The following is a 23,728-nucleotide window of genomic DNA, read 5'->3' as shown; positions in this document are numbered from 1 at the left end:
TTCTTTGAACGTCATCTTAATAAAAAGTTGACTTTTGTTTGAGATCCCGGCTCCTGTTCCTTTGCAAGGCGTGTGCGTTTGCTCCGGGTTTTAGTCTGCTAATACAGCGGGGGGGCGATTGAGCCAGACGCGCTTGCTTGCTGCAGACACGGATCCAAGGTAGAACCTCGTCCCCCACAAGCTTGAGAGCTTAACTGAAAACTGTTTAAGAAGTGCTCCCGTCTCCGGCACTCAGCTACCCAGCTCCCAATGGGGTCCAAACCCCAAATAGATCCCTTTTACCCTGTAGAAGCTGTAAAATCCTGTGACCAGGGCAGCTGCCTAGCAGCCTGCGCATCTGCCTGCCAGCGCGAGAGCGTGTAAGGCACTAATCTGGATAGTGGTGGCTAGGTGGCAGGGGGAGGGTGTGAAGAACCACCAGAGTGGCGCAGCGGGAGCGTGCTGGGCCCGTAACCCAGAGGTTGATGGCTCAAAACCATCCTCTGCTACGCGTGCGCTTGTTTCTTTTCCCTCTGGGCCTTCAAGCGAGCCGGTGACCAGCAGAGCACCAAGAGCCTAGGCCATGAGGCAAGAGGTGGCTGAGGCGAAGCGGCCTGCCAGGGAGCTCCCCTGCACCTCTGGCTGCCTGGGCTGAAGGCAAGAGGCAGGCCTAGGCGTGGCGAGGGCCTCCTGTCCCGGAATGAGGCTGCAGTGCTTCCTGGTCCCCTTTTCCCACCCACACCGGCAGGCGGCTGCTGCGGGAGAACACGAGGGGGGCGCTGGGCAGCGCTGTGTGTGTGACTGTCAGGGGAAAGAGCCGAGGCTCCCGACTCGACCTGCCATTGAGTCGCGTGGCTCTGCGCGCCGTCAGCCGGGGCGGGGCGGGCCAGGCCGCGGAGGTGACTCAGGCTTGGGCCGCATGGCCGTGCTTTCCTGATGAGGCATGAGGCAGGCCAAGAGCTTTGCACAGCATAAAGGGAAGTGGGAGGGAGGCGTCTTTGAGCCGGCGTGTCTCCTCCGCTTCTCCCTTGCCGCTTGGGCGGAGGCGGGAAGGGAGCGAAATGTTCCCGGCTGAAAGTTTTTGTGCTCGGCCTTGAGGATTAAGCCTGAGCCTCCGGCACGGCTGCTGGCAGATGGGTTTCTGAATGGCATCCAGCCCGCTCTTTGGACCACCAGCTGAAAGCACTGAGGCCAAGAGGCAGCAAAATGGGACCTTTGAGGCTCCCCCACAGGCAAGCCAGGAGGCAGCACAGGCTTAGCGTCGTCCCTGGGTGGGCTCGAACCACCATCCTTTCGATTAACAGCCAAACGCGCTGACCCATTGCGCCACAGAGACACGGAGGGGCAAGACTGTATTGAGCACAAAAGCCGGGCATCAGCTTAGGGTACGGTATAGCACATGCATGCAGTGGACAGACAAGCAACAGCAAGGAACTGGACTGGTATGGAGGGTTTTTTGCCCCACTTGCCCCCCCCGGGTGTCCCTGCCTAAAAGTGGCGGCCACCAGAGCCCAAGCAGTAGCCCCACCCCTTCCACTTGAGGCCACGCCCCTGCACCACCCCCTCCCCAAGGCCCCGCTCCTACACTGCCTCATACCCCAAGATCCTTCCTCCCGCTCACTGCTCTCCGTCCCCTCCCCACCCTCACTCACCCTTACGGTCTTTACAAAGTGGCAAGGCTGAGCCCTCCCATTTTTTAAAGCCCTGGGGTGTTGTTCCCTCCTGTTCAGGCCCCCCCGGGGCCCTGCACTTCCCACAGCTCTCCCTGATTTCAGCTGTTAGTGAGGGAGCCTCACTGCTAGCGCAGACTGGGCAGTTCCTTGCATGAGAGACACTGTCCCAAAGCAGGACTAATGCTTACAGCTGGTTATCAGTGATTTCAGATCTGTTGGGCTGCAGCAAGACTCTCCATTGAGTCTTAACCAGCTCTGTTATTACACAGGGAAGAACAAAAGGGTCAAATGGTGCCTGGAACTCTTAAGAAGAATCCACCCCACCGAGTACAACACTTGTCGCTACCTGCTCTCAGCCCCACTGAGAATGTTTTGGGGTCACCCCTCACCTGTATCAACCTAGGGGTTTTAGAAAGTCACAGCAGGTGCTCCAGTGGCGCAATTTGTTAGCACACAGTACTTATAGGGCAGTGCTGAGAGGAGTTATGCTGAGGTTATGAGTACAAACCTCACCTGGAGCACTGGTTTTCATTAACCAAGTGGCATCACCCCCTCATTTGGCCCTGCGTAATGTAGACTTCCAGCCCTGGGGACACTGAGGAGGGGAGGAGTCAAAAATGCCCCCTTCATTTATTACCTCCTCTCCAGAGCGCAGATGAGAATCTACAATCCTTTCTCCCCCACCAGCCCCTGTGCCAGGATCCCTCAAGCAGAGCCTGGAGTCCTGCCCATCCTTGACCCCTGAGCCTGGAGGGAGAGGAGCAAGAAGCCATTGTTACAGGGCTTTCCCTTCCCCTGCCCACTTCCCTGGCTCTTGTCACGCAGGCAGCAAGCAGCAAAAGACCAGAAGTCGGAAGCGCAGACAAAGGGATGTTTACTGGGGTTAGTTTCCAAGCAGGCAGATTCCGAAGCCCTTCACACCAGTCGGGCTTATCTCTATAGACCGACAGAGTCTGTTCCCCAGTGTCCCCTTTCCCAGCTCTGACACCACAGAGCGTTTACCCCACATCCCTACAGACAATTCTTTCCTGGGTGTCTGGCTGCTGAGTCCTGCCCACATGCTCAGGGTTTAGCTGGTTGCCATATTTGGGGTCGGGAAGGAATTTTCCTCCAGGGCAGGTTGGCAGAGACCCTTGGGGGGTTTCACCTTCCTCTGCAGCATGGGGCACAGGTCACTTGATGGAGGATTCTCTGACCTTGAAGTCTTTAAACAACGAGTTGAGGACTTCGCTAGCTCAGACATAGGCCAGGGGTTTGTTACAGGAGTGGGTGGGTGAGAGTCTGTGGCCTGCGTTGTGCAGGAGGTCAGACTAGACGATCACAATGGTCCCTTCTGACCTTAAAGTTGATGAGTCTATGAGCTCTGACACTGCAGAGTGTTTACCCCACATCCCCCTTCCCAGCTGTGACACTGCAAAGCTTTGTCTGTGTCCCTGTTCCCTATTCCCATCCCCCCATTAGCATGATTCCAATTTCCTCTTCCACTTCCTGTCTGACCCCAGTTTATACAGTAATATTCTCAGCTAGACCTTAACCAGTCATTGTAACTAACCAATTCTAACCTATTGTAACAGAATTCTCTAACCAATTACATCCCACTCCCCTAATTAACTTACACCCAGCAAAATTAATTCTGCAGCAGACAGAAACAATTAGCGAACCAGACAGATTGACAATAGAAAAGTGGGGGCCAGAAAACTAAACCCTACAGAAATGAGGGTTTCACAACCACAACCATTGAGAAGGGATTTCTTGCCAGACCGGATGCTCCCTTAAGATCTGTTTCGTTATCTGGTGGTGATGGGCACTATCGGGACAGGATCGTCTTCCTAACAGCCCAACCCCACCTTAGTTCAGTGTGACGGGTTTGGGAGGTGAGGATGGGACCGTTCGCTTCCCAGCTTATGGCTGCCCCTGCTGCTTAGCCAAAGGCCTTCGCCTACGAACAAGGCTCAGACTCTCCGAGGGAGAGAAGGCCCAGACGCAGGCAGACTGGGATTTTGGGTCTTTCTTTTATACCCCTGTCACTAGCTAAGTGATAAAAATACACCTAAGTTCTTAAAGTCTAGGCCTGTACAGGCAGCCTGAATATCTCTAGTCTAACAGCCATCGGTCCCTGTGGGAAAATGATCTATTCAGGGTTGTCCCTAGACATTTTGGTGCCCTACACGGCTCCCCCGTCCCCCAGCCCGAGCTGGCAGAGTGGAGCGGGCTGGGGCCAGGTCACTCCACTTCCCGCTGCCCGGTAATTGCAGGGCAGGCCCGACCCCACACTCACGGGGCGTCGGGAAGTGGAGTGATCCAGCCCCAGCCTGCTGCACTCTGCTCCCAGCCTTGGAAGTTCGGGGGGAAACGCCCCCCCAGCACTCACCAGTGGCGCGGCTGGGATCTAGTGGAGCAGAGCAGGCTGGGGCCAGGTCGTTCCACTTCCCACCGCCCAGTGAGTGCCGGGTGTGCCTGATCCCTCCTGCCGTCCACCGGGGTGTAGCTCAGGGGAAGGGGAGGAGTGGGGGGGGATGGGGTGGAGCAGGGGTGGGAAGAGGGGGGTGGGGGCAGACCAGGGGTGGGGGCTGTGGGGAAGAGGTGGAGCAGGGGCAGGGGCAGCTTTCCTGGCCGGCTCAGCCAGCCGGGGGATCGAGTTCGCCGCTGGAGCAGTACCCAGCTGCGTGGGGCACCGGGAAATTTGGGGCAATTTGGTGCCTCCACATCCCTTAACCAGGCAGTGTCCCTGTAGTGTGGGCTGTCTGCATAGGTCCTTTCTCAATCTTTCTCACCCTCTTGTCTCCAGTCTCCTGTGTCTCTGCTTTCTAAGCACAGACTAACTCTGGCTGTTCAGAGGAGGGGAGGCCCATGCCTATGTGTGGCCAGCAGACAGCGACAAAGACCCCCAGCCAGCCTGCTCCCTGCCATGCCAAACACCCACTGAAGGCCACCCACAGACCAGCATGCAGGGCGGCTGCTGATGCTCTATGGCCAACATCAGAAGACGGTAGGAAAGCAGGGCCAGCCCCCCTGGTGGGGCCTCTTACCGTTCCCACTCCAGGTGCTCACTTTGGCAGTGTGGCAGGAGATTTTTCCCCAAGAGGCTTTTCCCCACCTGGCGAGAAGCAGAGAAACACCCAGGCTCCCCAGGTGCTATGTAGCAAGTACCCTCCAGCACAGGCACAGGCGCACACACTAGCCCGGGCAGCCGCCCATTTTCTTTGGCAAGTCAGGAAGGGCAAAGGCGAGACTGGAAGCACCTGGGGCTCATGCCCCAGCCTTTGTGACACCCAACCCCCAACTCCTTCCCGGGGCTCTAGCTGAAGCCAGAGCATTGGCCTGAGCCGCCAAGAAGAGGTTCCAGCCCTGAAGGGAGCAGGACTTTCAGCCCAAAGGTAAAACTGCACAAGCACAACCACGAAGGGACATGAACCCTCAATCGCCTGATCCGAAGTCAGACGCCTTATCCATTAGGCCACATAATTAAAAAAAAACCTCTCCAAGTACTTCTTTAGAGAAGACGGACACTGTGTTTCTCAGACTCGGGTCATCTACTGAGGGGGGTTGAGACTGTCTGGGCACAAGAAGTCGAGTTCCCAGCGAGATGTGAGACTTAATTCTATGGAGCCAGGTGCAGGGCTTTGGCAGGGAGGCTCAGGCATGGGGCACTGGGGTGCAGCAGATGGACCGGCTGTCTAGGTACAGAGATTTAGTCACACGAGGCACAGAAGGGAGGCGAAGGAGGAATCCCGCTGATGGTCAGTGGCTGTGCAGAAAAAAGGGTGTTGATTCCCCCATCCTAAATGGGCTGGTTGGCTTGACCCTTCTCCCCTCTGCAGAGCATGGTGGGGACTGCAGCTCACCCCTTGTGGGGCAGGAGGTCACAGGTGCAGGGCACTGGGCTCCGATGCACCTGGAAGGCAGCTCCGGTGGAGTGGGGCAGGGCAGGGCCTGTGGTTTACGTTCTGCGTTGCCTGGTGCTGGGCCATTGCACAATCCCCAGCCACGCCGCACAGCACACCCCGAGAGGCGGTGAGGGGCCAAGCAGACGATCCAGCACGAGGCGGGAGAGGATGTGTGGTTGGGGGGAGGAAAGGCCTTGGGCTGCACTGGGGGAGCGCAGAGCAGGGGTGACACCCCAGAAACCTGCAGCAAAGGGATGGACAGGTGGGCTGAGTGGATAGAAGAGGCAGCGAGCCTAAAAGGGGACTGGGGTCTAGTGGTCAGAGCAGGGAGGGGGGCTGGGCACCAGGACCTCTGGGTTCTATCCCTGGCTCTGGGAGTGGAGGGGGGTCTAGAGGTGAGAGCAGGGGGACTGGGAGCCAGGACTCCTGGGTTCCATAGTAGTGGCTGCTTTTTCCTGTGTCTCCCTCCCTACAGATCCCAGCCCAGCCCCCTAGCAGAATCTGACTGGGGGGGGGGGTCGCCCTGCCACTCCAGACTCGTGATTTGAACCCCTCCCCCCATGGGCTCTGACATCACGGAATCTCCTCCCCCCCCAAGTCAGAAAGTAGGAGCCCCTCCCCGCATGCGGAGGAAGCTAGTGAATTTCTTGGGGGTCTCTGGCAGAAGTGACAGCACCCACCAGACACCCACTCATGGTTGCAAGGAGACCCTCCTGCACAGCCCCCTGCTACGAGGGGCCAGGGGCACCCAGCCAGGGTCAGGAGGTGAGATGGGGTCGCAGTGGCAGGAAGGGTGCAGAGCTGGGGGTGGTGCCAGGTCTGGTGCTGGCTACATGGGGAAAAACCACACTGCTCCCCCGCAACACACACACACACACACACACACACACACACACACACACACACCCCTCGCTCCTGGTGTTGGAGGGGAACAGGTGAAAGGACAAAAGAAGCAAGAGACAAAGAGAAAGGAGGCGAGGGATGGATGGAGGAAAAGGTGAAACAAAAAGGACAAACCCTAATGACCCCAGTGATTCTATGGGACATAATCCCAAGTGTGAAATAAAATTCTGCCTCCTTAAGCTCGTGTTTTCCATGCCTAGAATTCAACTGTGACCAGATGGATCAGACTGAACAGGTTTCAAACCTCGAGGAGGCTCTTACCTTCTAAACAGGGACGGCTGTTTTCTAGTAAAATCACTAAAAGGGAAGGAGAAAACTCGAAAGAGGTTCCTCCTGGCGCTCACGTACATGAACCCGAATACTCTCTCAGTCCTCCAAGAGAGACCTGGAGAAAGAGACTTGCTGAAGCAAAGCCACAGGGGTCTCTGAGGTTTCCCTGGCCCCTCACCCCGTCCTGCCTGGCTGATGTCAGCATCTCTCTGTAAGGTCACCTCCTCCCCACCACCTTTCACCAATAGTCTGAGGTCCTGCAAAAGGCCTTTGTGATGTCACTGCCACACCCCTCCCTTGCTGTGCTAATGTCCTGCCCCTGCCCAGGCACTTTGGAGGTTTGAGCTACTCCCTGTGGATCACCCCACTCAAGGAGCGTTCGTTCTAGGAAGCAAGCCGGCTAGACAGGAAAACATCAGACGGTGCTCCCAATGCTACATTCAGCTTTTCAGAAATTAGTCAACTTTATGGCCAGAAAAGACCATTAGAGCATCTAATCTGACCCCCTGCATATCACAGGCCTCCTGTATGACACAATAGCTACTTTTAGAGCAAACACATTCCAGAAAGGCATCTAGTCTTCATTAAGTGACATCAGGAGATGGTGAATCCACCACTTTCCTTGGTAGCTTGTTCCTGTGGTGAATCATCCTCGCTGTTGAATATTTGTGTCTTATTTGTAATATGAATTTGTCTCTTTTCACCTTCCAGCCACTGGGTCTTGTTATTCCTTTCTCTGCTAGATTAAAGAGCCCTTTAATACACAACCTTTTCTCTCCATTAAGGCCCTTCAACACTTCAATGAAGTCACCTTTCAATCTTCTTTTGATAAGCTAAACAGGTTGAGCTTGTTCAATAGCTCACTAGAAGGCATTTTTTCCAGCCCTCAGAACATTTGTCATCAGACTCCTGAACTACAGCTGTATGTGGTTCTTGTTCTTCTGCACAACATAGCTCCTGGAGAAGAGGGATCTGCAAATGTGCATTCATATGATACCTTTGTTTAATTGATGAAAAAATAAACTAGACACTTAGAGGATTGGAACTGATTTCAGCTGATGGACAGCTTCGCTAGGTTTTTATGCATTTGGACAGCGAAATCTTGAGTGTTTACATTCATATCAAGCACTCCCGTATAGAGGAGCCCCTGAACAGAATGGAGAATGGAAATGAAAATGTTTTCCTTTTTTTTTAAAAAAGGAAAGAAGGTTATAAGAGAACACTGGGGTTTAAACTGAGGATCACTGGAGCTGCAATCAACCACTCTACCACTGAGCTATACCAGCACAATGAGCTGAATAGAGAATTGTGATTTTCAGGACTTTGAAGGACAAACCCTGCTTCATTGAGGTCCTTTGCCATTCCCAGACCACAGGTGGTTTTAAAAATGGGGTTTGATTAAACTTCTTAAATGTGGTAAACACCATAGCTTGCACACCCACCGATATAGCTTCTCCCACTGACATAGCTGCCACCTCTTGGGAAGTAGATTAACTGCACCCACAGAAAACTCTCTCCCATCAACATAGAGCAGTGGTTCTCAAGCTGTGTGTCAGGACCCCAAAGTGAGATGTGACCCTGTTTTAATGGGATTGCCAGGGCTGGCATTAGACTTGTTGGTGCCTGAGGCTGAAGCCAAAAGTCTGAGCCCCACCACCCAGGTCTGAATCCCTCAAGCTCTGGATTTGCCCTCCCCTAACTGGGGCAGAGCTCAGGCTTTGTCTCCCCTGCCTCTGCTCAGTGGGGAGGGGCTTAGTGCTTGATCCCTCTTTCCAAGGCCATGTAGTGAGTTTTTTTTTGGCAGAAGGGGGTTGCAGTGAAAGGACGTTTGAGAAACCCTGGCATAGAGCCTCTGAATATGTCTAGACTTGGCTCCCTGTGGCAGATCAGACACTGAAAGTACAGCCATGGAGACACCACACACCAGCCTTGCCTAACAGGCAAGAATCAAACCTCCACAGAAAAATGCCTGTTATTGTTTAACCCATCCCCCTAAACACTCAGTCACCACCACTTAACAAAGGGGCTTTTCTACACTATGGTTCTGGTCTCACTGAAGGGTCATTTCCAATTGTTTGCTCAGACCAGCATTAGGGAAAATGGTGCCCTGGGCAAAGCTTGTACTTTGGCACTTCCCCATTGCCCCTGGACGATCCCCCTCCCCCTTTACCGCTAGCTCCTGCACTCCCAGCCCTTGCACCTCCTTCACCCCTAACTCCTGCCCCTGCTGTGCCCCCTTTGCCCTTAACTCCCTGTGCCACCAGCCATTGCCCCGCTCCTGCAGCCCCTCACATGGCTCCAGTGCTAGGGGCCCCGCGCTTGTTCTCCCTTTCCCTGGGCTTTGGCATCACTAGCCCCTGCTTAGCGAATAGGGTTCAGTAGTTCCCAAAATGTGGGGCATGACTCCTAGGGGGACACAGAGGAACATGCATGGGGGCACCTCAGGGCCTGAGCCAGCCCCTATGGAGGGAGCACCACTCAGCCCCACTCTGCCCCAGCTCTTCCCCAACCCCACTCTCAGCCTGGGCCCCTGGATTCCAGCTCGGCCTCGACCCCCTAACCCGTCTGCACCCCTCTCCCCAGCAAGCAACGGCCCCACTACCCGGCCCTGGTTCTTGACTGCGGACTAGGGGGATTAGGGATAGAGGAGGGTGGGGTTACCAAGGTGCATTGTGGGAAGGTGGGATTTAGAGAGCCCAGAGTGGATGGGTGGAGGTGGGTTGGAGGACCCTACAGTGGCTGAAAAGGGGAACCCGGCAGGTTGGGGGGCAGCAGAGATTGGAGCTGAGGAACCTCACACCCTGGGGATGGACTCGGCCAGTGGGGGGATGGGAAAGTGGGGCCCAGCCATGGGGAAATGGGCTGGAGGCAATTAGGGGTGGGATGCTGAGGGTGGAGTGGTGAGGAGGGGGAGGAGGAGGTCGGGGCAATAAAGGTAATAATTGGAGATATACCAATCTCCTAGAGCTGGAAGGGACCTTGAAAGGTCATTGAGTCCAGCCCCCTGCCTTCACTAGCAAGACCAATTTTTGCCCCAGATCCCTAAGGGGCCTCCTTAAGGATTGAACTCAGAACCTGGGGTTTAGCAGGCCAATGTTCAAACCACTGAGCTCTCCCTCCCCCTAGGGAAGTGGGGGGCGAAGGGAAAGGCCGGGCAGAGCGGACAGGGTGGGGGAGGGGACGCCGGGGGCGGGGCTGGAGGGAGGGTCACAGCGGGGGGGGACACTGCGGGGGCAGGTTGGGGCGGGGCTGAGGGGCCCCGTGGCCCCAGGCTGCCGCTTGTGGGGCTGCTCCCCGGCAGCTCAGCCCCGCCCCCCCGCTGCTGCCCCCTAGGCCAAGCTGGGGGCGGGGTGAAGCCCTTTCACTCCGCGCAGCCTCTGCCCTGCGCCCCCCCCAGCCCGGATCCCACGCGGGATTCGAATCCCAACGGCCGCAGCGCGCGCCCGGGGGGGGGGGGCAGCGAAGCCTCCGGGCGAGGGAACCGGGACCTCCCCCCACGCGCCGAGTCTCTGTCCCACGCTCTCTCCGCCAATCAGGGAGCGGGGAGGGGCGCGGCGAAGTGACGAGTTACGGCCCCTCCTCCAATAGAGGCCGCGTGTGAGAGAGAGAGAGAGAGAACTACGCTTCCCAGTGTGCACCGGGAGGGGGCGCGTTGCCTGAGCAACCGTCGCGTCACTTCCGCTCTGAGACGAGCCAGGAACTACAACTCCCAGCCTGCCCCGGGGCGCCTCTGTCCTCTCCAGCCCAGGTGAGGGCGGGTCCCTGGGTCAACTTGACACCCCCCCCAATGCAACTCCTCATCCCCGCCCCCCAGAGAGCCCCGGCCCCGCCCCTCTCCTGCTCGTGACGAGAACTCGCGTGTCCCTTGGCCTCGTCTCTTCCCACTCGGGGACGGGGGGGGGCAGCTGTTGGATGGAGCCATATGGAAATACGGGGGAGGGGCAGGGCTGGGAGCCAGGACTCCTGGGTTCTCCCCCAGCTCTGGGAGGGGAGGGGGGCGAGGGGGGCAGAGTGGGGGAGGGGTTGGGGTGCCTGCTGCCCTCGCAGCGACCAGCAGAGCCCCCTGCAGCTTGTCCCCCCCAACCACGCGCTGGGTGTGCTGGTGCCTGGAGCCACCCCCAGTTCCAGCCCCTCTGCCCAGGCAGCTCCCCCAGCCTGACACACACAAACAGCCCCTGCACCCGCCCCACTCCAGGGCTCCTCAGCCCAGAGGGGAGCCCCCCGGCTGAGTGGGGAATCAGAGCCCCCCCCCGAAATTACCCTGGGACCAACATGATCTGCCCATGACAAAGTGTTGATCCTCGCTCCCCCCAGCCCCACTCTTGACACCCACACACCCCATCCCCATTCTGTGCACACACCTTGGGTCACTGTGACATTGAATACTTCAATTGGATGGGGGGCCCAGCACCATGGCTATTCCCTGCCCCCCAGGGCTCACGGGGCCGATTGGGGGCACAGGGGGCATGATCCAGTGCCAGCCAAGGGTGGATCAGAGGTGGGGATGGGGCTGTGGTTTCTGCACCACCCGGTTTCTGGCACAGGCTCCTTCGAGGATTTGCATTTCTTGATAGTTTTCACCAGTGATGAGCTGCCAAAATGCTAACAACCGGTTCCCTCCTCCTCCTCCTCACCCCATGAGGGGTCATGCCCCCCACCGGGACTTCTGCCCCATCCAACCCCCGCCATGTTCCTTGACAGCCCCCACCCCAGGACCCATGCCCTATCCACCCCCTTCCCTGTCCCGACTGCCCCTTGCCACCCCATCCAACTCCTTCTCTGATTCCTGATGGCACCCTGGGACCCCTACCCCATCCAACCACCCCTTCTCTCTGTCCCCTGACTGTCCCTGGAATCCCTACCCCTAACTGCCCCCCCAATGCCCCATCCAACCCCTGCTCCTTTCTGACTGCCTCCCCCCCGACCCTTGCCCCGTTCAATCCCCCTGTTCCCTGCCCGCTGACCGCTCCGACACTAATCTATTCCCCCCCCCCGCAACTCCCCTGCCCTCTATCCAACACACCCTCCCTGTTCCCTTACCGTCCTACCTGGAACCGGGGCCAGCCCCGGGGGCCGGGCAGGCAGGAGCCGCGCCGCCCGGCTGGACCCGGACCCGGGGGGCCGGGCAGGCAGGAGCCGCCCCCCCCCCAGCTGGACCCAGCCCCGGGCAGGCAGAAGCCGCCCACCCCCCCCACTGGACCCGGCCCCGGGCAGGCATAAGCCGCCCCCCCCCCCACTGGACCCGGACCCGGGGGCTGGACAGGCAGGATTACATGATAATCAGTAAGAACAGAAGGCACAGATATCATTACAAGTAAAACAAACAAAACAAGCTTTCTAGTGACTAAAACTTAACTTCATAGAGTTACAATCTTTATCTAAGCAGGCAAGGTCCCAGGCGGGTGTTGTGTGAGGAGCTGTGTAGGCCCGAAAAGGCGTGGTGCTGGGCAAGGGCAGGTGAGGAGGGCCAGGGCTTTTCCCAGGGCTGTTGTTGCGGCCAAAGCCTTTGGGAAGCAGAAGAGGACCAGGGGTGTTGTTGCCTGCTGGGGCCCATGCGACGGTGTAGGTGTACACTGACCATAGCTGGTCTGTGGGAGCTGGGGCCACCCACCGTGCCCCTTTCCTCGTTAGTATAGTGGTGAGTATCCCTGCCTGTCACGCGGGAGACCGGGGTTCAATTCCCCGACGGGGAGGGTGACCCCTTTTGAAGGGGGGACAAAGAAATCCCTGGCCTGCCCGCCACATGCCTTGTATTCTCCTTTGATGGCCACTTCCCTTCGCACTCCGCACTGATGACTTTCACCTCCAGAGAGACAATTACCTCGCAAGGACACGCTCGCCCTAGCCAAAGCCTCCCCCGGGGCCTGCACGTGGGGGCACGTTTCAGAGCGCCAAAGGGAAATAGGCTGGCCAGGGCCCTGCCATAGCTGGTCTGTGGGAGCTGGGGCCACTCACTATGCCCCTTTCCTCGTTAGTATAGTGGTGAGTATCCCCGCCTGTCACGCGGAAGACCGGGGTTTGATTCCCCGACGGGGAGGGTGACCCCTTTTGAAGGGGGGACAAAGAAATCCCTGGCCTGCCCACCACATGCCTTCCATTCTCCTTCGACGGCCACTTCCCTTCGCACCCCACAGTGATGACTTTCACCTCCAGAGAGACAATTACCTCGCAAGGACACGCTCGCCCTTGCCAAAGCCTCCCCCGGGGCCTGCACGTGGGGGCACGTTTCAGAGCGGCAAAGGGAAATAGGCTGGCCAGGGCCATGAGGACAATGGCCCAGACAAATGGGGAGGGACTTGGTCCAGGGGTGGAGGAAGACAGAAAAAGGGACAGGCATGGGATTGGCTTCCTGTCTTTTTTCCTTTGCTCAGCATTTGACCTGTGACTGTAATGGGGAGACTTGAGAAAGACCTGTGGCCGCCGGCGAGGTAGGTGGCCGCCCCGAGAGCGCAGAGCTGAGCATTTTCCGCTGGGCTGCTGCCTGCGCCCCCAGCGCCTGGCCGTGATCGTATATTGATGTGGTGGTGTAGGGGCTGTCTATGTGGGGGATGGGAAAACCAGGGAGGATTTTACGTGAGACACAGGTATTCAGACTGTAACATGAGCTAGGCCTGGGGAGGGGAGGTGACACCTCTGCCCAGGAGCTAGACAAAGAAAAGGAGCTGATTGGATAGGGTGGGGTCAGTCTTCGGTTTGGGAGCTGGGTGATGGGTTTTCAGGGGATCCTAGCGAGCTCGGCTTAGAGCACTTGTTTCTCCATAGCAGAACCAGTGCAGGGTGGGCGGTAGCTTCCTAGTCCTCTGACCCAAGCTCACAGCAGCTGCAGAGGGGATACACCTTTCTTCAGGGACAGGCCAGGAGTCGCACTGAGCGGATTTACGTGAAGGAGAGCACATCAACATGGCTAACCTATGGGGCATGGGGTACTAGGTGAGTGGCAGAGGCTTCAAGCGCTGAGAGTTTGCCTGACACCTCAGGGACACAGTGTGAGGTGGTATCCCAGGGATCTCGATGAAAGGAGCAGAACAGGATTGACTTGGGTTGGGGAGAGAATTGAGAGTGTTTCAGGTGGTTGTACAGAGGTATTGCCCAGGTGAGAGACTGGCTAAAAAAAAGATCTCGCTGTGAGCAGGATTTGAACCTGCGTAGGTGGACCTTACTGGATTTCAACTCCAACATCTTAACCACTCAGCCATCACAGCTGTGAAACCAAAATTCCCCCAACGCCAGAGAAACTGGTAAAGAATCACAACGCCCAGGCGTGAAGTCATCTGAACTACAGAATTCCCACCGCAAACCTGGCTCCCAAAGCACAGGGAGGATTGGGGCTTTGTTCTCTTTGCTTAGCCATGTGCAGTCGCACAGAGAGCACGTTTAAAAGTCTCCCCTCCCACAGAGTGGGAATGGGAAATGATTCTCAACTTGAAGCCTGATGTGAATGAGGATGTCTAGACCACAGGGCCAGGGACTGATATTAGCTAGAGAAACCACTATCAAGTTTTAGCCAGTTATGACAAGTTAGCAAATAAGAACAATCTCAGGTCTCAGTAACTGCTACAGGTAGCAAAGTCCTACCGGGAGCAGTTTCTGGCACTACACCTGCGCAGCTCTGCTCCCCGGCTCTTCTCGGGCTCCTGCTCTCTCCTTAGCTCTGCCCCACTCTGTCCCAGGCAGTTCCAGCTCCCACGGAGGATGGGACCCCCTGGCCTGGTGACTCCCTCATTACACTGCCTGGCCTGTCAGTGCGGCTAACTTGGAGCTTTGGCCTCTCCCCATTGCCCCTGGGGACTGTCAGTCTCAGGGTCCTGATTTCCCATTGGCCCTTCCCCCTTCTATTGGTGCTGGGAACTAGCCAACCAAACCCCGCCCACCCCCCACCCCCCGCTAAGTTTTAGTAAAGGGCCAAGAGCCCCCTTACACAAGCCAGCCCCGTGAGGGTCACCGATGTGCAGAGAGGGCAGCATGAGCTGGTCCCATGGTGTAATGGGCAGCACTCAGGACTCTGAATCCTGCAATCTGATTTCAACTCTCAGTGGGACCTTGTGTTGGCTTGTGGTGAAGCCCTGGAGCTTACAGGGCTCAACTTCCCTGCCTCCAGCTGTGCAAGAGCCAGTCTCCCCCCTCCTACTGGGTGACTCACATCTCCTAGAGCCAGGTCTTTGGCTGCGGTGGCCACAATGGGTTGGGGCTCTAGAGCTTGGTACCCTGATGGTTGGGATTCTTGCTGCTTCACCTGATGCCCACAAGTTTGGCCCTTGTGTTTCCTTCCAAACTTTTCCTCTGGCCCACATGGTGCTTGAAGAAAGGAGGGTCAGGGCTGGGATTGAGAGTCAGGGCTTGGCAGGAGGGAGGAAGAGTCCCAGTCTGGAGCCCCACACACCTTCCCTCCTCCTCTGGGCACCTAGAGCAGAGGCAGCACAGCTCTGTCTCCTGGACACCTCGGCAGAGCAGGTGAGTTCATGTAAATACAGTCTGGTCCCAAAGCCTCCCCCAACCCTGGTCATCACTAGCTGTCAGGGGAGAGTCATTCACACCTTGCATCCAAACCATCATTTGAAATTCTGAGGTTGGCCAACATTGCCGAAGCCAATGCACCGACACTGTCAGCAAACACAACAGCTGGGTGAGGAACCCGGCTTTGTCCAGACTTTTCAAACCTATTATACTTTCTCAGGTACAAGTATTTTTCATACCTTGTATCTGCTTTTAAACTGTGTGTTAACGTTTCAATTTCCATTCAGATTTGCAACCAGTGACAACATTGGCAGCGCTGCATGTAACTACCTGACCACTGGGGGGGTGTTGGGGAAATTTGGGGAAGGGGGTGCACAGCCCCCTGGCTGGGGGGCGTATAGGGAATGCCGGGTTTCACTGAATTGAGTCTCCTACTTCAGCACCTCAGTAGGTTACATCAGAGAGGAGTTGCAGTGTCTAGGCAGTGGGGTGCCTGTGCCTTTAAGAGCCCAGCCCTGGGATGCCCATGCTGAGAGGTGCTGCCTGTGGGAGGGGAAATAGAAAAGCCCCTCTGCTCCCCCCACCCTGTTTTTGCAAACACTGGAGTCTCAGCCCCCTGGGTAACTGTTACCCCTCTGCCCCTGCCTGTGCCGGGGTTTAACCCTCTGGCAGCGCCTCCCCCTGGGCTGAACTCCGGCTCCTTCCCCACTCCCTGACTTTGCCCTTCAGCCCCTCTCCTAACTCTGCCTCCAGCTGCTTGACCCCCCAACCAGTCAATTTCCACCCCCTGCTCAGACCCTGGCCACCCCCCTCCTCTGATTTGCCCCCCTTTGCCCCTCTTTAATCCCTGTAAAAAGTAGGGGGGGCTGGGTCCCATTCTTTGGGGGGGCGCCTGGCCCCTGCCTGCCCAATGCTCAAAGCGCCCCACGATCTTGCGGATGTTTGCCGAGTGCTGCAGGGTCACCTGCAGGGGGAGAGAGACGCGGTTAGGGGGTGATGCAGCCAAGGGTGCCTCACCCAACACTGAGATGCAGCCACCTCTGGGGTGGGTTGCACAAGTCAGGAAATGAATTTGGAACAGGAAATGCACTGAAAGGACCGAGGCAGCTTCAGGAGGTGGAGAAAACCAGAAAAAGCAGGAGCCCTGGATCCCAGCCCTGCCCCTCCCTCACTCTACGCACTAACCCCCCTCCCCTCCCAGATTTGGGGGGAGAACCCAGGAGTCCTGGTCCCCAGCCTTGCCCACCCCCATATTCCATCCACCAGCTGTCCCCCAAATTGCAGGGCAGCGCCACGGGGCACACCAGGGGCTGCCTGTTTGCACAGGACAGGCAACACCAGTGCTTTGGGGGAGAGACGATGCTAAGGGAGAAGCAGGCAGCAGACACCCCCACGACAGAGTAAGAAGTGCTAGGTGGCGCCGTGCTGCAAGAAGTGAGGGGGGCTGGCAGGGAATGGGAGGATCTCCCCTCACAGCGGGTGCATCTGTCTCCCCAGCAATTCCTCCCCAGCCCTACCCCGGCCCAGGCTAATCCCGTCCCAGCTACCAGGGTTACATTTGGCCTGGATTCCCCAGCTGCTGGAAGAGTGGTGTGGGGCTGGGAGGCATGAGCCTCTACTCCCCCTTCCCCCGACACAGTTGCATGGGAACTGATCAAAGGAGCCTGCAGCACTGCTGCCTAGAGGAAACTGAGGCACCAGCCAGTGACAGACACATCATGGCTCTCCTCATCCTCATCCTCCTTTCCATATACAACCCGGGGTGGGGGTGGGGGTAAAGTCAGGGCAGTTGCATAGTTAACCTGTGGAACTCCTCGCCAGAGGATGTTGTGAAGGCCAAGACTATAACAGGGTTCAAAAAAAGAACTAGATACATGAACAGAGGACAGGTCCATCAGTGGCTATTAGCCAGGGTGGGCAAGGATGGTGCCTGTAGCCTCTGTTTGCCAGAAGCTGGGAATGGGCGACAGGGGATGGATCACTTGATGATTCCCTGCTCTGTTCATTCCCTCTGGGGCACCTGGCACTGGCCGCTGTCAGAAGACAGAAGGATACTGGGTGAGATGGACTTTGCGTCTGAACCAGCCTGGCCGTTCTTATGTCTCCCTGGGCGCAGCAGTGACACCCAGTGGGCAGTCAGAGTAATGAACAGAAGGTGTTTTCCTTGGCGCAGCAGTGACACCTCGTGGTCATTCAGGGAAATGCACAGAAGGTGTTTCCCTTGATACAGCAGTGACACCCAGTGGCCAGGTGGCGTAATGCACAGCGTGTGTCTGCCTTCTAGGAGCAGTGACCCGCCACTGACCAGTCACGGTAATGCACAGAGTGTGTTTCCCGCCAATCTGGGTAATGCACAGAGCATGTTTCCCATGGAGCAGCAGTGACACCCAGTGACCAGCAGGGGTGACATCAGACTCTTCTCATTTGGTGGGGGACTGAGGTGGGCTAGCCAAAAATTTGGGGGGGCTGTGCCCCCCATCACCTGGCCCCACCTTTCACGGGGGCCATGCCGCCCATGCCTCTGCTCCTTCCCACTTAAAGGCCAAGGGTTAGAGCAATACAACCTTTATTAAAATAAAATAGTAAACAGGGTTTACTTTAAATAATCTAAAGCTGTCCAAATTTTAGTATTAAATCCAAAGTTCTTAAAGATCCCATCAATAACCAAAGCCAAAATAAAAAATTGAAACCAAAAACAATGCTTAATTTAAAACCCAAACACTAAGAAAAACTTTGTTTTTAAAAATAAAAACTAACAAATACCATAAATTAATAATTTCGAACATTTTATAGAAAAGGTGTGCTACAGCAGGATGATAAAATAACATAAAATAAATAAGCCTGACCACTAAAATCTCCTATAAAGGAATCGAATCCTTGAATACTGGCCAAATCTGTATAAAATATGCAGAACAATGTCAAAACTGGTGTTGTAGGTCAGCCATTCAAATCCAGCAAATGTCAATTAAAAGCTCCATTCCAATTTAAAAAAACAAAACAACCCAATAAACCAAAACAGTCACAACCTGAAACAAACCTACACAGAAGCAAAATTAAACCTGTGCCAACATTGGAACAAATGATGTAAATTTCTAATTCTAACTTCTTGTTTCTCCCAGGGGAAAAATGTTTTGCACCCCAGTAACCAGGCTGTCACTGCAGCTTTCCTTTCACTAAATAAGATTTTTACCCAAAAAAGTGGCAGTATCATAACCAATGAAGTTAATCTGAGGTGTGATTATTGCTAGTTGAAAACTTTTCCCTCAGATTTCTTTATGAGAAATTGAAATTGTATCTTCGCACTAATATCCCAAGTATGCAAGTCCATCCCCTCAGAGCAGCCCCACACCCTGAGCCCAGGGGAGAATCCCAACTGGTTTGTGCATTTGTAACCCTGGGGCCTAAAGCTGATGAGAGAAAGGGAAGTGAGCCATCTTGGAGCTTTCCGATATCACCTGCTGGGAGCAGAGGGAATTGACTGAGTAACATCCTGGCTAATTTTCACCTTGTTCTCCACCAGCAGGCTCAAGAGTGACTTGACCATGGCAGCACCCTATGTACATTTTGGAGCCATTGGGGTGAAATGTGAGTACTTTTGGGGTTGGGACCCACATGAGAAGGGATGTGGACACACTGGAGAGAGTCCAGCAGAGGGCAATAAAAATGATTAGGGGGCTGGGGCCAGGGCCGCCCAGAGGATTCCGGGGGCCCGGGGTCTTTGGCGGCAGGGGGCCCCGCTTCGGCGGTAAGTCAGTGGCGGGGGGTCCTTCCATTCCGGGACCCACCACCAAAGTGCCCCCAAAGACCCATGTGGGGACCCCCCTCCGCCGAATTACCGCTGAAGCAGGACCCGCCACTGAAGTGCAGCCCCCACCGCAGGTCTTCGGAGCACTTCGGCGGCGGGTCCCGGAACGGAAGGACCCCCCCACTGCCGAATTACCACCAAAGACCCGGCTGCACTCTGGCGGCGGGTCCCGCTTCGGCGGTAATTCGGCGGCGGGAGGAGTCCTTCTATCCCGGAGAGGAAGGACCCCCCGCCAGCGAAGACCGGGAGTGAAGAAGCTCCGGGGGCCCGGGCTCCATGAGAGTTTTCCGGGGCCCCCGGAGCGAGTGAAGGACCTCGCTCCAGGGGCCCTGAAAAACTCTCGTTTGGGCCCCTGCCTGGCCCGGGGCCTGGGGTAAATTGCCCCACTTGCCCCCCCCTCTGGGCAGCCCTGGCTGGGGCACATGACTTACGAGGACCTACAGGCCATATCCTGTATGTTAAGCTAAGGCAAAGTGAGCATCTCTATAGTGTGACCTTTTACTCAGAAAGGAAAATTGACCTTTATCTTGTTACTTAAATAGAGAAATACCCACACCTGTCTAAGACCTTTACCTAGACCTATCAACAATGGACAATGGCATAGGAGTTTTTTTCAGTGTTGTACCCACAGACTTAACAGGTACACCACAAGGGAACTTGTGCATATGTACATGTCATCAACACGCACAAACATACTAGCCTATGAAGTAAGTGTACCCTAATGTTTTGTGGGTAAGGAATGAAATTTGGGCATAGGAGGAAGGATTTCCGGTGCTTGTGCCCTATAAAAGAGGTAACCCACCTCGCTAGAGCACGTCGCTCTATCATTCTGACTTACTTCCTCCACTCTCTCTCTCTCTACTATCAATAGGCTGTACTTGTTCTTAAACTTAAAGTTTCAAAGTAACTCGGCTAAGCTCGGTTTCCCTAAGTTTTTATTCTTTGTTTATTAGGTTTTGATTTTAAGTTTAACTTAGTCAAGTAAACCCAAAGTAACATTAGCTTTTTCTAAGCACTGCATCTTTCACTCAAGAATTGAGAAACCTGAACTGCAAGGCTAGTCCTGTGTCTCTTACCACCAGGTTATCAAGGAAGGGTGTGAGTATATTAACCAATCCTTTGTTGCATATAATGCCATATGTATCTTTTGAATAGCAGTAATGCAACTGTAACTTTATAACTCAATTAAATTAAATTAAATGTAAGCTAATAAATTAATTTTTCATCATATTTTCCAAATTAATATTATTAGTACACCCTAAATCAGGCTGCATGGGACAGAGAGTTGGCGTGCAGGGGGATGAGAGCACTGGCTCTGGGGGTGCAGGCTCTGGGGCGCGGTTGGAATGAGAGGTTCAGGGTGCAGTAGGGGGCTCAACGTTAGAGCAGAGAATTGGGCTGTGAGGGCTCTGGAACAAGGCCAGGAAAAGGAGAATTGAGCTATGCAGGGCCGTCCTTAGGATTTATGGTGCCCTAGGCGAGATTATTAAACTGGTGCCCCTCTGCCTGATCTGCTCTTAGCAACACAAATATAAGCATACAGTATTGGAAAACTTGCCACATTCACGTTATTAAAACCAGTTTAACTTAATTAAGCACACTGTAATGCTGATGCACTAGCACTAAAGAAGTAGCACTATAGAAAAAATTCTGATTTGACAGAATGATGCAAATAATATAATTTTTTTAATTTGTCAAAATTTTATTGGAAATTTATATGAAGAGGTATTGAAACAAAGATTTGTTTTTAATTAAAAGCAATCTTTCTGGCTTTTTTGGCTGCAAAATCAGTTTAATAAGCTGGGTTTCCAAACAGTGGGAAAATATAACCCTAGTTTTACTGCTAGGTAAAGCACAAAGTGACCAAAATGAATTCAGCACAGAATCATCTCATCTAGATTAAGGTAGTACAGAAATGTTACAGAAGTCCTATTGTGCCTTATTTTTGTTTGGAAAGACATTAGCAATAGCAGCACATTCACATGATAAAATACATGCTAAATCACTGCCTCTAAAGTTCCATCAAAAACTGACATTTTCACAGCTCTAGCATGATCTGCTGTACAGATTCTTCACAAGGAACTGTCCCTGGCCTTTTTAACTCATATTAACTATGTATTTACTTTATGAAAGTTGGAGAAAACATTGTGAAAACGTAAAACATTGGCTGCCCAACTTCTGGGCTGGCAAAAGCTATACTGACTCACAGGAAAAAAAAAAAAGCAGGAGAATCTTAGTACAACATATGGTCAGTCTATACCAGGGGTCGGCAACCTTTCAGAAGTGGTGTGCCAAGTTCACTGTAATTTAAGGTTTCTCGTGCCAGTAATACTATGTCTATATTATATAAATAAACTATTGTTATTATCTGAGGTCCTGCACAGGCCACTGCCAGCTGAGTAAATGAAACCCCAGACCGGGTGCGGGCTGAGCGGGACTGGTGGCTGGACCCCTAGACAAGGATCCCAGGCCCTGCTCAGCCCACTGCTGGTCTGGGGTTCTGACCACCCAGGCTGACAGGAGGCAGAGTGGGGCCGGCGGCTGGGCTCCTGACTGGCAAGAGGCCGGCAGCTGGAACCCCGGAGTAGCAGTAGGCTGAGTGCTGCCGGCACCCCAGACTGGCAGCAGACTGAGCCACTCAACCCTTCACTGGCCCCACTCAGCCCGCCACCAGCCCACTCAGCCCGCTGCCGGCTGAGTGAATGGAACCCCAGGCTGACAGCAGGTTGAGTGGTTCAGCCGGCCTGCTCAGCCCGCTGCCAGCCTGGGGTTCCTTGGGGGTCCCCAGGCCAGCAGCAGGTGCTGAGTGGGGCCGGCGGCCGGTATCCCAGCTGGCAATAGGGCAGCAGCCGGAACCCCAGAGCAGTGATGGGCTGAGCCGCTCAGCCTGCCACTGCGTACCATCAAAAATCAGCTCACCTGCCACCTTTGGCGCGTGTGCCATAGGTTGCCGACCCCTGCTCTATACACTAGTAAGGAGATGAGCATATTACAGTTGTTGGAGGGCTCTTATCAGGAGTAACTGGCTATAGGAAAGTCAGTCGACATTTTTTGTTTCTCTGATGAAAACTGGCCCACTCCCTGCCTCAAACCAAGCCTGTCACTAATAATTATCAACAACTTAATTTTCTGTTTTTGGCTAAGATGTTGATTTTTTTTTTAAATATTGAAATTGGATTCAGGATTGTTAGCAAGAATTTTTGGCAAACAAAGTTGTTAAATGACAATCTAAATGGCAACACAGTACTGATTTCATGCTTGGCTCACCCCCCAGCCTGCTGGTCCAACAGCTGCAGTAGACCTCAAAATCCACCTCTTGGGGTGCAGAGTGGCAACAGCAGCAGCAAACCCTCAGGTCCAATCACACGCCAATGGGCACCACCACCAGCCTTACGGACCATGGTGAAGTGAGCACAGCATCTGATCTCAGGGACAGGTCACCCATGGAGCCACAGCAGCTCATCCTGCCCTGTGCAGCTCCCCTGGGATGAGATGGATCGCTGGCAGCTGCCAGCCCGGGGGAGAGGCGCTCCCCAGCTAGGGTGACCAGATCCAGATGTCCTGATTTTATAGGGCCAGTCCCGATATTTGGGGCTTTGTCTTATATAGGCACCAATTACCCCCACCTAGAGTGACCAGACAGCAAGTGTGAAAAATCAGGACAGGGGGTGGGGGTAGGGGTGGGGGGTAAAAGGAACCTATATAAGACAAAGACCCCAAAATTGGGCCTGGCCCTATAAAATAGGGATATCTGCTCACCCTACCCCCACCCCCTGTCCTGATTTTTCACACATCTGGCTAACCCCAGCCCAGCCCCGTGTGACATTCCAATCCTGGCTCACTGCCGAGGAAGTGAGTTACTTTCACTTTCATTCCTCAGCAGGCAGCCAGCCTTCCCCCCACCTACCCCCCAGCTCCTCACCCAACCCAGCCCTGACGGAGAGGAGGGAGGGGAGAGAGAGGGATGTTCCTGGGGGGGAGGGAGAAAGGAGGGGGTGCTCCATGGGGCAGGGGGGGAGAAGAATGGAAGTTATGGGGGACAACAGAGGATACTGGTTCCAGAGCCACAGAGCCTGCCTCACCTCACCTCAGCCGGGGGGAAAGAGTCACACTCACAGGTGAGCTCCTTCCCCAAACCCTACCCCCTCCCTTTCCCAGAGACCTCAGTAGCCGATCCCCTCCCTCAGACTGTGCTGCATTCGTCTCTCTCTAGGATCCAGCAGCCCTGCTCTTACATGCTCCACTGCTTCCCATCTGTCCAGGCTCCCAGCAGAGAAGTTCCCCCAGACCTAGTGGTGCCCTAGGTGGCTGCCTATGGCTAAGGACGGCCCGGGAGACGTGAGAGAGAGATCAGGCTAGAGCAGAAAATGGTTGGGGGTGGGGTGGATAGTTTGAAATGCAAGGAGAAGAAAAAAAAAATCTTCCTCCTGCTCCTTCTCATCAGAGCATCTAAAAACCAAGTGAGAGATACCTCTCCCCCACTGAAATATCAACTCTGGTGGGCTCGGGCTGAAGAAGGAACTTCTCTCCCCAGCAGCTCCAGCATGCCTGGGCTGGGCCATGGACACCTCCCCCCAAAGATCTGGTGTGCCTGGCCTGGGACAGGGGAGGGGCTCCTCTCCTCTCCATTGGGGACATGGCGGGATGAGAGATGTGACAGGGCTTTACGGGAAATCATTATTTGCCTGATTCATGTGCCAGTCCTAGTCCTTGCTGACCCAAACAAACCGTTTATCCTGCATGCTGATGCCAGTTTG

General features: G+C 54.9%; 4 non-coding genes and 1 pseudogene across 4 annotated transcripts; 3 read left to right on the top strand and 2 right to left on the bottom strand.

Moving 5' to 3' along the window:
• Positions 1-1,241: 1,241 nt before the first annotated feature.
• On the bottom strand, positions 1,242-1,315 carry TRNAN-GUU. Its single transcript has one exon. It is a non-coding gene; the product is annotated as a tRNA-Asn (tRNA).
• An 11,018-nt stretch (positions 1,316-12,333) lies between these two features.
• On the top strand, positions 12,334-12,405 carry TRNAD-GUC. The gene has a single exon. It is a non-coding gene; the product is annotated as a tRNA-Asp (tRNA).
• A 272-nt stretch (positions 12,406-12,677) lies between these two features.
• Positions 12,678-12,749, top strand: TRNAD-GUC. The gene has a single exon. It is a non-coding gene; the product is annotated as a tRNA-Asp (tRNA).
• Positions 12,750-13,832: 1,083 nt separating this feature from the next.
• On the bottom strand, positions 13,833-13,914 carry TRNAS-UGA. Its single transcript has one exon. It is a non-coding gene; the product is annotated as a tRNA-Ser (tRNA).
• A 4,439-nt stretch (positions 13,915-18,353) lies between these two features.
• On the top strand, positions 18,354-18,468 carry LOC123358898 (annotated as a pseudogene).
• Positions 18,469-23,728: the final 5,260 nt, after the last annotated feature.

This window comes from Mauremys mutica, unplaced genomic scaffold, assembly GCF_020497125.1.
Source record: "Mauremys mutica isolate MM-2020 ecotype Southern unplaced genomic scaffold, ASM2049712v1 Super-Scaffold_100099, whole genome shotgun sequence".
Lineage (NCBI taxonomy): Eukaryota > Metazoa > Chordata > Testudines > Geoemydidae > Mauremys > Mauremys mutica.
This window is presented reverse-complemented; position numbering and strand designations above follow the sequence as displayed.